The sequence below is a fragment of the Oncorhynchus kisutch genome, linkage group LG17 (genome assembly GCF_002021735.2).
Source record: "Oncorhynchus kisutch isolate 150728-3 linkage group LG17, Okis_V2, whole genome shotgun sequence".
Classification (NCBI taxonomy): domain Eukaryota; kingdom Metazoa; phylum Chordata; class Actinopteri; order Salmoniformes; family Salmonidae; genus Oncorhynchus; species Oncorhynchus kisutch.
In genome coordinates this window covers 29,735,265-29,749,109 of record NC_034190.2, presented here as the reverse complement: position 1 = coordinate 29,749,109, position 13,845 = coordinate 29,735,265, and positions in this window count along the sequence as shown.

The window sequence follows — 13,845 nt, the reverse complement described above, 5'->3', positions numbered from 1 at the left end:
AACAATAGCTAGGTAAAGAAATAAAACAGTAAAAAGACAGGCTATATACAGTAGCGAGGCTGTAAAAGTAGCAATTCTACATACAGACACCGGTTAGTCAGGCTGATTGAGGTAGTATGTACATGTAGATATGGTTAAAGTGACTATGCACATATGATGAACAGAGAGTAGCAGTAGCTTAAAAGAGGGGTTGCGGGACACAATGCAGATAGCCCAGTTAGCCAATATGCGGGAGCACTGGTTAGTCGGCCCAATTGAGGTAGTATGTACTTGAATGTATTGTTAAAGTGACTATGCATATACAATAAACAGAGAGTTGCAGCAGCGTAAAAATAGGGGTTGTGGGGGCACACAATGCAAATAGAACGGGTAGCCATTTGATTACCTGTTGAGAAGCCTTTTTGTCTTAGGCTTGGCACTTCGGTACCGCTTGCCATGCGGTAATAGAGAGAACAGTCTATGACTGGGGTGGCTGGGGTCATTGACAATTTTTAGGGCCTTTCTCTGACACCGCCTGGTGTAGAGGTCCTGGATGGCAGGCAGCTTTGCCCCAGTGATGTACTGTGATGTACTGGGCCGGTTCTGGTTCTGTTAAACCTGTCTATTGAGCAATGTATGTTTACATATATGTTTTTAATCAAAGCTCAACAGCAACAACATATCTAAATATGTATAAACACCATGTAAATTGTCCCATTTTTTTTTTTTTTTTATGTTTTAACTTTATTTAACTAGGCAAGTCAGTTAAGAACAAATTCTTATTTACAATCCCATGTTTCATGAGCTGAAATTAAAAATCACAGAAATGTTCCATACTGTCACGCCCTGACCATAGAGAGCTGTTTATTCTCTGTGTTGGTTGAGGCGTGATAGTGACTAGGGTGGGTCATCTAGGTGATTATTAATGATTTATGTTGGCCTGGTATGGTTCCCAATCAGAAACAGCTGTTTATCGTTGTCTCTGATTGGGGATCATTTTTAGGTAGCCATTTCCTCATTGTGCTTTGTGGGATCTCATCTACAGATAGTTGCCTGTGTGCACACCAGTAGCTTCACGTTTCGTTTGTGCCTTATTGTTTTGTTTGGTGAGATCGTTTTATTAAGATATGTGGAACTCTAATCATGCTGCGCCTTGGTCCACTCCTTATAACGATCGTGACACATACTCACAAAAAGCTTGTTTCTCAAAACTGTTGTGCACAAATTTGTTTACATCCCTATTCGTAAGCATTTCTCCTTTGCCAAGATAATCAATCCACCTGACAGGTGTGGCATGTCAAGGTCATGATCATTACACAGGTGCACCTTGTGCTGGGGACAATAAAGGGCCACTCTAAAATGTGCAGTTTTCTCACATTTTGAGGGAGTGTGCAATTGGCATGCTGACGGCAGGAATGTCCACCAGAGCTGTTGCCAGATAATTGACTGTTCATTTCTCTACCATAAGCTGCCTCCAACGTCATTTTAGAGAATTTGGCAATATATCCAACCGGCCTCACAACCGCAGACCATGTGTAACCACGCCAGCCCAGGACCTCCACATCCGACTTCTTCACCTGCGAGATCGTCTGAGGGTGCTAGGGGTGCTGCGGAGTATTTATGTTGGTTATCAAGCACTTTTGTGGAGGAAAACTCATTCTGATTGGCAGGGCCTGTCTCCTCAGTGGATGGCTTTGGCTCCCAAGTGGATGGGTCTATGCCCTCCCAGGCTCACCCATGGCTGTGCCCCTGCCCAGTCATGTGAAATCTATAGATTAGGGCCTATTGCATTTATTTAAATTGACTGATTTCCTTATATGAACTGTAACTCAGTAAAATCTTTGAAATTTTTGTGTGTTGCGTCATTTTTTTTGTTCAGTGTAGATTAATTTAGGCTTAGGTGAGGCTAAAAGTATGTGAGCCCAGGCAGTTTGTTTGAGCAGCAACAAAACATTTTCATCTGGGCTTGGCTACCATTAGCCTGATAGCAACATGCTGTACAAAGTAGACAACTATGTGTCACCAGAGAACTTGTTTTGTCAGTAAAGTTATGAGGTTAATACTGTTAGGTCGTGTCATTTTTAACATTTTGCTAAATGCACGCAATGTACTGTAGTGCTCATTGAGAGGATTGTATCATGTTAGAAGGTAGAATAGTTGTAGATGAACACTGATGAACACAGTAAAAAGCAGCAAATACTGTTGTGTCACAATCAACATACAGAATATATAATTGACCCCTACCATAGCCTAACCTTTTCCTTGGGAGTTATGATTCCATCATAAGAAAGAAACCTGTCATTTGTTTCAATATCTGCTTTCTTTATTTGATTATTGATGACTTGTTTTTTCATTTAACAATTGACTCTAACAAAGCGTCTGAGTCTTTGGTTTATGCTCTAATATTCCAGATATAATAAATTACTCAAACAGCAAGAATATTCTGGACTGCCCTTAAAATAATCAAATGTCTGTCCATTTGACATTTAGTCAAAAGCTAACTGACATTGCTGTCCTTGTTTTTGTGTCATTCCAGCCCTTGTGGACCACTGAACTAACTTTTGAAGTTCTTCCTTTTGTGACATTCTAGCACTTGTCGACCACCCTCCACATGTTTTCATTGTCAATAAAGTAACTGTTTTTACCGTAATATTTGTGCATGGTCCACTGATGCCTTATCCTCACTAGAGGGCAGCAGTGGTGAATGTGTTGATGTTCTAAATGTCTCATTTTTGATTATTGACGATGTGTTTGACTGTGCTGTTCATGAGTCTTCATACCCCTTGAATTACTGCACATGGTTTTTTTACAGCCTGAATTCAAAATTGGTTAATTCGATTTTTTTTTCACTCATCTACACACAATACCCCATAATGACATGTTTTAAGAAATGTTTGCAAATGTTTTGAAAATGAAATGTGTGGGCCTGGGATGGCGTGTCTCATTCACATAAGTATTTAGTCAATAAGCTTGTAGAAGCACCTTTGGTAGCCATTAGAGCTATGAGTCTTTCTGGATAAGTCTCTGAGCTTTCCACACCTGGATTGTGCAACATTTACCCATTATTTTATTTTTTTATTCTACAAGCTCTGTCAAATTGGTTGATGATCTTAGCTTGACAACCATTTTCAGGTCTAGCCATAGATTTTCAATCAGATTTAATTCAAAACTGTAACTCAGCCACTTAGGAACATTCCCTGTCTTCTTGGTAAGCATCTCCAGCATATTTGGCCTTGTGTTAGAGGTTATTGTCCTGCTGAAAGGTGAATTAATTTCCCAGTGTCTGGTAGAAAGCAGACTTAACCAGGTTTTCCTCTAGGATTTTGCCTGTGTTTAGCTCCATTACGTTTCTTGTTTATCCTGAAAACTGCCCCAGTCCTTAACAATTACAAACATACCCATAACATGATGCAGCCAGCACTATGCTTGAGTATATGCAGAGTGGTACTCGGTGATGTGTAGTATTGGATTTTCTCCCAAACAAAACATTTATTTTCAGGACAAAAAGTTAATTGCCACATTTTTTGCACTATTATTTTAGTGCTTTGTTGCAAACAGGATGCATGTTTTGGAATACTTTTATTCTATACAGGCTTTCTTATTTTCACTCTAAATTAGGATAGTATTGTGGTGTCTACAGTGTTGTTGATCCACAGTTCTCTCCTATAACAGCTGTTAAAGTCTGTAACTGTTTTAAAGTCACCATTTCCATTCAGTTATTATTTTTTTTTTTTAACTACAGGTCCTCTTTGCTTTTATTGGAAGTCAAACTGTAATTGGGAGAGAGAAACAATTATACTGATGTAAGCATCCGCGATTATCATAATTTACGATGTCAAAGAGATTATTTGATTTGATTGATATCAGGATGATATCGACACCCGCTTTCTCCATACGCTGCCAATAATTCTTAACTGTACTCATAATTACCTGTCCAGGTGTACAATATAGAATATTCAGTACCTCGGTCCTCACTTTGTGTGTGTGTGTGCGTGTGCATGTGTGCATGTGTTACAATCTGATATCTCTGTTCAAGCACTTTGGGCGTTTCTCCAATATGATGAATAATGATTGCCATTTAATGGAAAGGCCTGTTGATATATTATCCAAAAATAAGGCCTTTGTTCTGCCCACCTCTCACCTTCTGACGCAAGTAATCTTCTGTAGATACTGTAGATCTAGGTGAAGTGGTGGTGGCCTTTGCCAATGTTTTACCTTAGAAACCAACCGTTAAACATATCAAAATTAACCACAAGTTGTCTTTACACAGTTGTGCTATCAATAAAGCAAACTCTTTGGTAAAATGTTATAATAACATTCAGTAATAAACCACGTATAAGGCATTTGCAAAAATGTTGCTGATCATGTATTAAATCATTACTCCCACATTTGTAAATGTTAGTAAGCTAGTTAGTCACAAATGTATAAACAATGTTTAAATTATGCGTAAGATCATTAATAAGATGTTTAATATAGGCCCTTATAAAGCACTGACTAATCATTAGTAAAGTATTTTTGCAGGGTCGACCTTTTTTGAATAAGTTCCTCAATTTTTTTGTTTTTCCTCTAACTTATTCTGTACCTCTCTTTTCTCTCTCTTTTATTGCTATTTATCTGTACTGTTAGTTCCTCAATTTCCTTTGTTAATATGAACTCATTTGACCTCAATTGTTTCTGTTTTAAAGATGAGTATTTAATTGCATGGCCTCTACTGGCACATTTGAAAGTGTCCCATGCAATGAGGATATCTGCTGTACCTATGTTATGTAGGAAAACGTCAATCATACATTCTTCTGTCTTGGTTAAAAACAAGTTGCCATCTAGCAGCTTTGATTAAATGTCCAATATCCTCGCCCACGTGGAAATTATGTAAGAGTAATGTGTACGCAAATTACAGTTGCAAGAAAAAGTATGTGAACCCTTTGGAATTACCTGGATTTCTACATCAATTGGTCATAACATTTGATCTGATCTTCATCTAAGTCACAACAATAGACAAACACAGTGTGCTTAAACGAATTAACACACAAATTATTGTATTTTTCTTGTATATATTGAAACAAATCATTTAATCATTCACAGTGAAGATTGGAAAAAGTTGGTGAACCCCAAGGCTAATGACTTCTCCAAAAGTGGAGTCAGGAGTCAGCAGCATACCACCCTGAATCTCACTACTGACTTTAAACAGGTGTCCTGGCACTCTGTGGTCACTAAAGATCCCATAGCACTTATTGTAAGAGTAGGGTAGTTAACCCTGGTGTCCTGGCTAAATTTCCAATCTGGCCTTTGTCAACTCAGCATCCCCAGCTTACAATTGGCTCATTCTTCCCCTCTCTCCTGTAACTATTCCCCCAGTTGTTGCTGTAAATTATAATGTGTTCTCAGTCAACTTGATTAAAATATATATTAAAAACCTGGAGTCCAGTCAATGAGATGTTTGTCAGAGTTGCTCTGCCCTATAAAAAACAGACAACATTTGAGTTTGCATTGCCTGATGTGAATCATGCCTTGAACAAAAGAGATCTCAGAAGACCTAAGGTTAAGAATTGTTGACTAGCATAAAGCTGGAAAGGGTTACAAAAGTATCTATAAAAGCCTTGATGTCCACGGTAAGACAAATTGTCAATAAATGGAGAAAGTTCAGCATTGTTGCTACTCTCCCTAGGAGTGTCTGTCCTGCAAAGATGACTGCAAGAGTAGAGTGCAGAATGCCCAATGAAGTTAAGAAGAATTCTAGTGTCAGCTGAAGACTTAAGTGTCAGCTGAAGACAGACATCTTTGGAACATGCTAACATCTGTTGACGAGTCTACGATACGTAGAACACTAAACAAGTGTGCAAATCTGTCATCAAGGGTGACTGAAGAATCTAAAATATATTTTGATTTCTTTAACACTTTTTTGGTTACTACATGATTACATATATGTTCTTTCATAGTTTTGATGTCTTCACTATTATTCTACAATGTAGAAAATAGTAAAAACAAAGAAAAACCCTTGAATGAGTAGGTGTGTCCAAACTTTTGACTGGTACTGTATACATGGGGAATGATTAGTACCAAAAAGAAGGGGTTAAATACACATAAATATATATATATATTTCCTGATCTTTCTTAAATCTCTCAGAACAAACTTGTTTTGATTATTTTTTGGGGGACTATCTGTTGTTCCATGTTGTGAATCTGTTATTCAATGCATTTGTATGGACTAACAGCAATAAAGCCCAAAACAAATTGTAATCAAATTTTATTTTAATATATACTTTATACTTCAAGGTGTCTTTAAAATTCCAAATCAAATAGCAACATTTTCCTTGGAATTATCTTCTTAAAACAATTCCACATAGCTTAGTAGAACCCCCCTCCCCGGCTTAGACATGGCTTAGACTCTTATGGGTTAAAACTGTATTATAATATGGGTTAAAACTGGCCGTGGCTCGGGTGGCTGAGGTCCCTCGAGATCTTCTTGGCCTTCCTGTGGCACGTGGTGTTGTAGATGTCCTGGAGGGCAGGCAGTGTCCACCCAATGGTGCGTTCGGCTGAGCGTACCACCCTCTGTAGTGCCTTGCGGACAGCGGCAGTGGAGTTGCCATACCAGGCTGTGATGCAGCCCCGTTAGCATGTCCCGATGGTGATCTTTTAGAACACCGTGAGGGCCCTCAGGAACAGTCCAAATTTATTCAGTGTCCTGAGGTTAAAGAGTTGTTGTTGTGCCTTCTTCACGATAGTGTGTGGTTTCACAATTTCAGCTCCTCGGAGACGTGTACGCAGAATAACTTGACGTTTTTGACCATCTCCATGGCAACCACATTGATGAGGATGGGGGCGTGCCCAGGCTGGTTCCTCCTGAAGTCCACAATCAACTCTTTTGTTTTGCTGAAGTTGAGGGAGAGGTTGTTTACCTGGCACCATACCGTCAGAGTGCCTACATCCTCCCTGTAGGCCGTCTCGTTGTGTTGGTAATTAGGCCTAGTACTGTCGTGTCATCAGCCAACTTGATGATGGAACTGAGGCCACGCGGTTGGGGGTATACAGGGAGTACAGGAGGGGACTGAGGAGCCCACGTTGAGGATCAGTGTGGAGAAGGTAATGTTGCCTACAGTTGAAGTCGGAAGTTTACATACACTTAGGTTGGAGTCATTAAAAATTGTTTTTCAACCACTCCACAAATTTCTTGTTAGCAAACTATAGTTTTGGCAAGTTGTTTAGGACATCCACTTTGTGCATGACAAGTAAATTTTCCAACAATTGTTTACAGACAGATAACTTCACTTATAATTGACTATCACAATTCCAGTGGGTCAGAAGTTTACATACACTAAGTTGACTGTGCCTTTTAACAGTGTGGAAAATTCCAGAAAATGATGTCATGGCTTTAGAAGCTTCTGACAGGCTAATTGACATAATTTGAGTCAATTGGAGGTGTACATGTGAATGTATTTCATGGCCTACCTTCAAACTCATGGGAAAATCTAAAGAAATCAGCCAAGACCTCAGAAAAACATTTTTAGACCTCCACAAATCTAGTTCATCATATATATATATATATATATATATATATATATATATATATATATATATATATATATATATATTGTGTATGTATATGTGTATTTATTGTATATATATATATATATATATAATATAACTTTATTCCAAGGAAATGTTTGATTTTGCATGAATGACTCGGGAAAAAGATGTGTGAATGCACAATCAAATGTTCTGAACAGAAGTAGTACAGTAGTACACTGCAGATTTGTACATTTAATATCCATCTATTTACAAAACATAACTGGGTTCACTAGACTTGATGGGGGTAATGACAAAGTAAAGTCAAAAGGTCAAACACTGCAAATATGATAATCACAGACGCAAGTGTTCTTTATGGCATACAGTATCTATTTAATTGATAATGCCAGAGAAGCCGGTGTTTGGAGGACATATTGTCAGAGGTGTTGTTCGTCGAGGGCCGGCAAACAGTGCCGATATATAATATACAACGGGTTACCAACATATTCAAATAATGATTGACATATTTTCATTAAATCGTTATTTCTATTAATGTATTAATACTATTTAATCCTTCCACAAGATATAGTCCCGACACAAATCTAGGGTTGCTAGAGACGCGACCCAATCATTCAGTCTTATTGTTCTGTATCTATGTATGCGACTAAGTCGTTCGTTCTAAATGTTGCATTGCCATACTGGCTGGCAACGTTCTTGAGAGCAAGGTTTATACAAATCTCCGCTGTTGAAAACAAAACGTTAGTCTAAAAAGAAATGTGAGATCATGTCTAGATGCATTTTATAGTGGAGATCAAGTTTCCTGGCTGGGCTGATGAGACAGTGGATTGATGGAAATAGGCATTTTAACATCCTAGATTTAGCCGGTGGCAAGTTATGGAATAGACACCGTCTGGAATGCGGTTTTAACCAATCAGCATTCAGGATTAGACCCACCAGTTGTATAAAAACATAGAGTTCATTGACAGGAAACCAAAAAAAGCTAAAACATTCCAAAGTTTTTAAAACCAGGCTTTCATTCTCTCCAAAAATTCAATTAGCTTTTGGTTCGGGGAAGCTAGTACTATCTAATCATGAATTGTTAACATGGTACAGTAAATAATGTAATTATTTCAATTTCCTCATCCTGTAATTAAACCCCTTTGCATTACACAGTTGTAAGACACTCAACACCCTAGAATGTGATGCAAATCTGAGCCCATGTTGAGTGTGCATGATGTGTGAATTTATTTTTGTATACTAAAACAAGGATTTTAAAGACAAGTGTAGGTGTGCATGTGTCTCATTTTCTAAGTGTAGGCACATTCTTATGGCCACATTGGCATTGAACTTGGTTACACCCTGCATTGTGTATGTGGCCTTTTCAATCTCATTATCTCCAATTCAACTTTCGACCCTATGTACTCAATGGAGTGCCAATTAATCATCATGCAAATGGACCCGAAGTACTGCCTTCAAACACTCTATCGTCAGGCTATCATCAGTAAGAATAACTCTGTGTTAAACAGTTTGCCGTAGCTGATTAGTGTCTTATCATATTGACCAGTGACGTGACAATCAGATATTTAAGACCAATCGAGTATTGCTACAGTGTTCATTGAAATAATTGAATGTAAAGTTTTAAATAGAAGTTACTGCCCACTATTGTAATGCTGTATGCTCATAGAAACAATGGGCAATAAATGACTGACATTGTCAGCATCAGATCAGTCCAGTCAAATACTGTAGCTTACGAAGAAATGCTTTGTTTAAACTATGACAAAAAAGTATGTGGACACCTGCTTGTCTAACACCTCATTCCAATATCATGGGCATTAATATGGATTTCCCCCCCCCTTTTCCGCTATCACAGCCTCTATTCTTCTGGGAAGGCTTTCCACTAGATGCTGGAACTTTGTTGTGGGGACTGATGTTAGACTATTAGGCCTGGCTCACAGTCGGCATTCCAATTTATCCCAAACACGTTCGATGGGGTTGAGGTCATGGCTCTGTGCAGGCCAGTCAAGTTCATCCACACCAATCTCAATAAACTATTTCTGTATGGACCTTGTTTTTTGCATGGAGGCTTTGTCATGCTGAAACAGGAACGGACGTTCTCCAAATTGTTGCCACAATGTTGGAAGCACAGAATCGTCTAGAATGTCATTGTATGCTGCAACATTAAAATGTCCCTTCACTGGAACAAAGGGGCCTACCCCGAACAATGAAAAACAGCCCCAGACCCTTATTCCTTTCCTCCTCCACCAAACTTTTCAGTCGGCACTATGCATCCGTGCTGGTAGTGTTATCCATTCATCCGCCAAACCCAGATTCGCCCATTGGACTAAAAGATGGTGAAGTGTGATTCATCACTCTAGAGAACACGATTCCACTTCTCTAGAGTCCAATGGCGAAGAGCTTTACACCACTACAGCCGACACTTGGCATTGCACATCGTGATCTTAGGCTTGTGTGTGGCTGCTCAGCCATGGAAACCCATTTCATGAAACTCCCGACAAAATGTTATTGTGCAGACGTTGCTTCCAGAGTCAGTTTGGAACTAGGAAGTTAGCACTTCAGCATTTGATTGTCCTGCTCTGGGAGCTGGTGTAGCCTACCACTTTGCGGCTTAGCCGTTGCTGCTCCTAGACGTTTCCACTTCAAAATAACAGCACTTACAGTTGACCAGGGCAGCTCTAGCAGTGCAGAAATTTGACAAACTGACTTGTTGGAAAGGCGGCATCCTATGATGGTGGCAAGTTGAAAGTCACTGAACTCTTCAGTAATACCATTCTACTGCCAATGTTTGTCTACAGAGATTGCATGGCTGTGTGCTCGATGTTATCCACCTCTCAACAACTGGCTTGGCTGAAAATCTGAATACACTCATTTGAAGGGGTGACCACATATGTTTGTATATATAAACAGAAACAATGTTAAAGAAACAATGTGCAGGAAAACAACAGTACTCAGTGTCAGTCAATGAAAAATAAATAAAATCTCTTAAAATGGATCGTATTAAGTTGTCTTGTTAGTTGGCTGTCTTTGTTAGCTGTCTAACTAACAGTGGCGTACAGCAGGTCAGCCACCAGGGGGAGACTCGTCGTGGTCAGTCCCAGAGTAACAGAGGGAGCTCAGTTTTGTTCTCCCCAGGATACAGTCAGACCACGGAGCACTGAAGACCACGGAGCCCAGAAGACGGAGCCCAGTTTCCCGGAGGAGGTAAAAGACCTAGTCTTTTCTTTTCGGATGTTATTTAAATAAACACCCTTGAAACTGAGCTAATCCAACTCTGTCTTTATCTGATCTATGTAAACGTCTTAACCAAACCCCCTGGTCTGCCACAAGTGGTGGAGATTCTGATACGTGGTCGGATCAGGGTTGACGTTTATGCAGCATCCACATGGACGAGTTGATAGCTCAGTTCGTCCGGGCCCAACAAGCACAACAGGCGGTTCAGGAACGAACTCTGGAGGAATAGCGGCTACAAAATGTCCACCTCATTGAGGAAATCAGGAAGCTACAAGGAGCTACTGAATCGCATCAAGCTAACGGAAGACGACACCATCGAAACATACCTCAGCACGTTTGAACGGATAGCGCTACAGGAAGGATGGCCAAGGCCGAAGTGGGAAAGTCTGCTGGCCCTGTTCCTCTCTGGGAACGCACAAAAGGCATATAGGGACCTTAACAACAAACAGGCGGCTAACGGGATATACTCAGAAGGAAGATACTCAGCAACTATGGGTACAGCCTGGCCCATCGGGTTCAACTGTTCCACGAACCTTCATGGCCGAGGCCCAGATGAGCGACCTACTGCGCATCACCAGGGCATGGCTCATAACTGATGTAGCCACCCTCTGCATCCTAGACAAAGTGGTCCTGGATTGCTTCTTATGGTCGCCACCCCATGATATGAAGAGGGCAGCGAGTCAATGTGCGCCCCAGACCTTGGAGGGCCTCCTGGGAGCAGTGGAGACGCATCAGAACACTGAGGCTCTGCTGAGGAGTCGGGATACCATACGAGGGGATGGAAGGACAGCCCCACCGCTGTATACCTCAATCCGATAGTCGGCAGGGCCAAAGGACTGCAGACCCATGGAGAGACAGCTGGGGGAGAGCCGACCCGCTGCCGACAACCCCAGGTAGATGGAGACCAAAGGAGGTGTTTTGAATGTGGCGCCCAGGGGGACCTTACCTGGAATTTCCCATCTCGAGAGGAGTCGATGCCATCAGCCAGCCACGGAGACGAGGTGGGCCACGCAGTGAACTACGTCACCTCCTGTTGGGGGCACCCATGTTCCTGGTCAAGGTCGACGGACACGACATGAAAGCTCTAGTAGACTCTGGGAGTGTATGTTACGCAAGTAGCCACGAGCCTGCTGGACCAGGGGACCGAACGTGGTAAGGAGTTGTCCATTTCCTGTGTCCACAGTGACACAAAGTGGTATCCAACCATACAAGCCAATATCATGACGCCACAAGGGAGTTGCCAGATAATGGTGGATGCCATACCGGAGTCGCCGGTACCCCTCCTCGTGGGAAGAGATTGACCACTGTTTGCAGCACTGTGGAGGCACGAGCCAAGGACAAAGATACGAGCTTGCCGAAGACGAGAGCGAGGACGACCTCGACTGGAAGCAAGCGGTGGAATAACCGTATCTACGGGTCCGGAGTCATGGCCAGAGGAGCCCATCCTCCTCTTCATTGATTTCGAGGGACCAGCTGAGACACTCGTTGGGAGCCAACTGAGAGGACAATTTGAAAGCTGCCGAAGCCCAAGTGATAGTGATAGATGGACAACTACTTCCGGGGGTGAGTGACTGGCGATACACCCATTTCCAAATGAAGAATAACCTTTTGTATCAGGTGTCGTGCCAACAGGGGGAATATTGAGAGGTACTGTGGGAACCGTTCTTCAGCTGGCCCACACCCACCTGTTGGGGGAGCACCTGGGAATGGATAAGACCTGGGAATGGATCACCGCCAGGTTCCAGTTCCACTGGCTCAGGATAAGGAGGGCCGTGGAAGACTAATGTCGCAGCTGCGCATCGCCATGGTCATAGTGGAACCCCTGGTAAAAACAGCATGAGGACACCAATACATCCTGGAAATAGTAGATTATGCCTCCCGGTATCCCAAGGCCATTCCCCTACGGGTGGTGGTATCCAAGGAAATCGCCCGGGAGCTGTTCCACCTCTTTAGCCGGGTAGGCATCCCGAAAAAGATCCTGACAGACCACGGTACTGAGTTTATGTCCCACCTAATGAAAGAGTTGTGTGCTCTCCTGCAGATCAAGCTGATCCGGACCTCCGTCTTTCACCCAGAGACAGATGGGCTTCCACTGGGTTTTCCCCTTTCGAACTCCTCTACGGGAGGAGGCCACGTGGCCTACTGGACCTCGCCAAGGAGGTGTGGGAAGCCCAACAGACACCTTTACGCAGCGTGGTAGAACATGTGGAGAAGATGAAGGAGCAGAAGACAGCCATATGGCCAGTTAAGGGAACATATGGAGAAGGCCCAAGTCGCCCAAGCCCAGGTCTACAATCTGGGAACCCAGCCTCAAAAATTCTAGGTGGCAGAGAAGGTGTTGGTCTTAATCCCCAGGACAGAAAGTCAATTCCTGGCAACATGGCACAGGCCGTACGAGGGGGTAGAGAAGCGGGGACCTGTCAATTACCACGTATGGCAGCCGGGGAGACAGAAACCCCAACAGATTTACCACGTGAGCCTATTGAAGAAGTGGCATGATATCAAATAAAATTAAATTAAATTTTATTTGTCACATACACATGGTTAGCAGATGTTAATGCGAGTGTAGCGAAATGCTTGTGCTTCTAGTTCCGACAATGCAGTAATAACCAACAAGTAATCTAACTAACAATTCCAAAACTACTGTCTTATACACAGTGTAAGGGGATAAAGAGGACAGACTTGGTCGTGTTATGGCGGGACCCAGGACGCCAACTGTACCGGTGGTGGTCCCGAGCAATGAAGACCTCGACCCGGTCCAGAGGCAAGCGCTGCGGAAACTTGTCAATCGGAACACGGCGGTGTTCTCCGAGAAGCCTGGCCGCACGACCCTGATTGAACACAACGTCCGCACCTGGCCCTGGAAACAGTAGGAAAACAGTAGGAAAGAGGCCATATCAGATTCCGAAGGAAGGCCTTGAAGCAGGAAGTGGAGGCTATGCTGAGGATGGGGGTCATCAAAGAGTCCCACAGTGCATGGTGCAGCCCCATGGTGTTGGTACCCAAAACAGACGGTAGCCTGTACCGCTTTAATAATTTCCCTCCCCGACAGAGTTAAGGGGGGGTGGTGTGTGGCATACAGCAGCTTAGCCACCAGGAGGAGACTTGTCG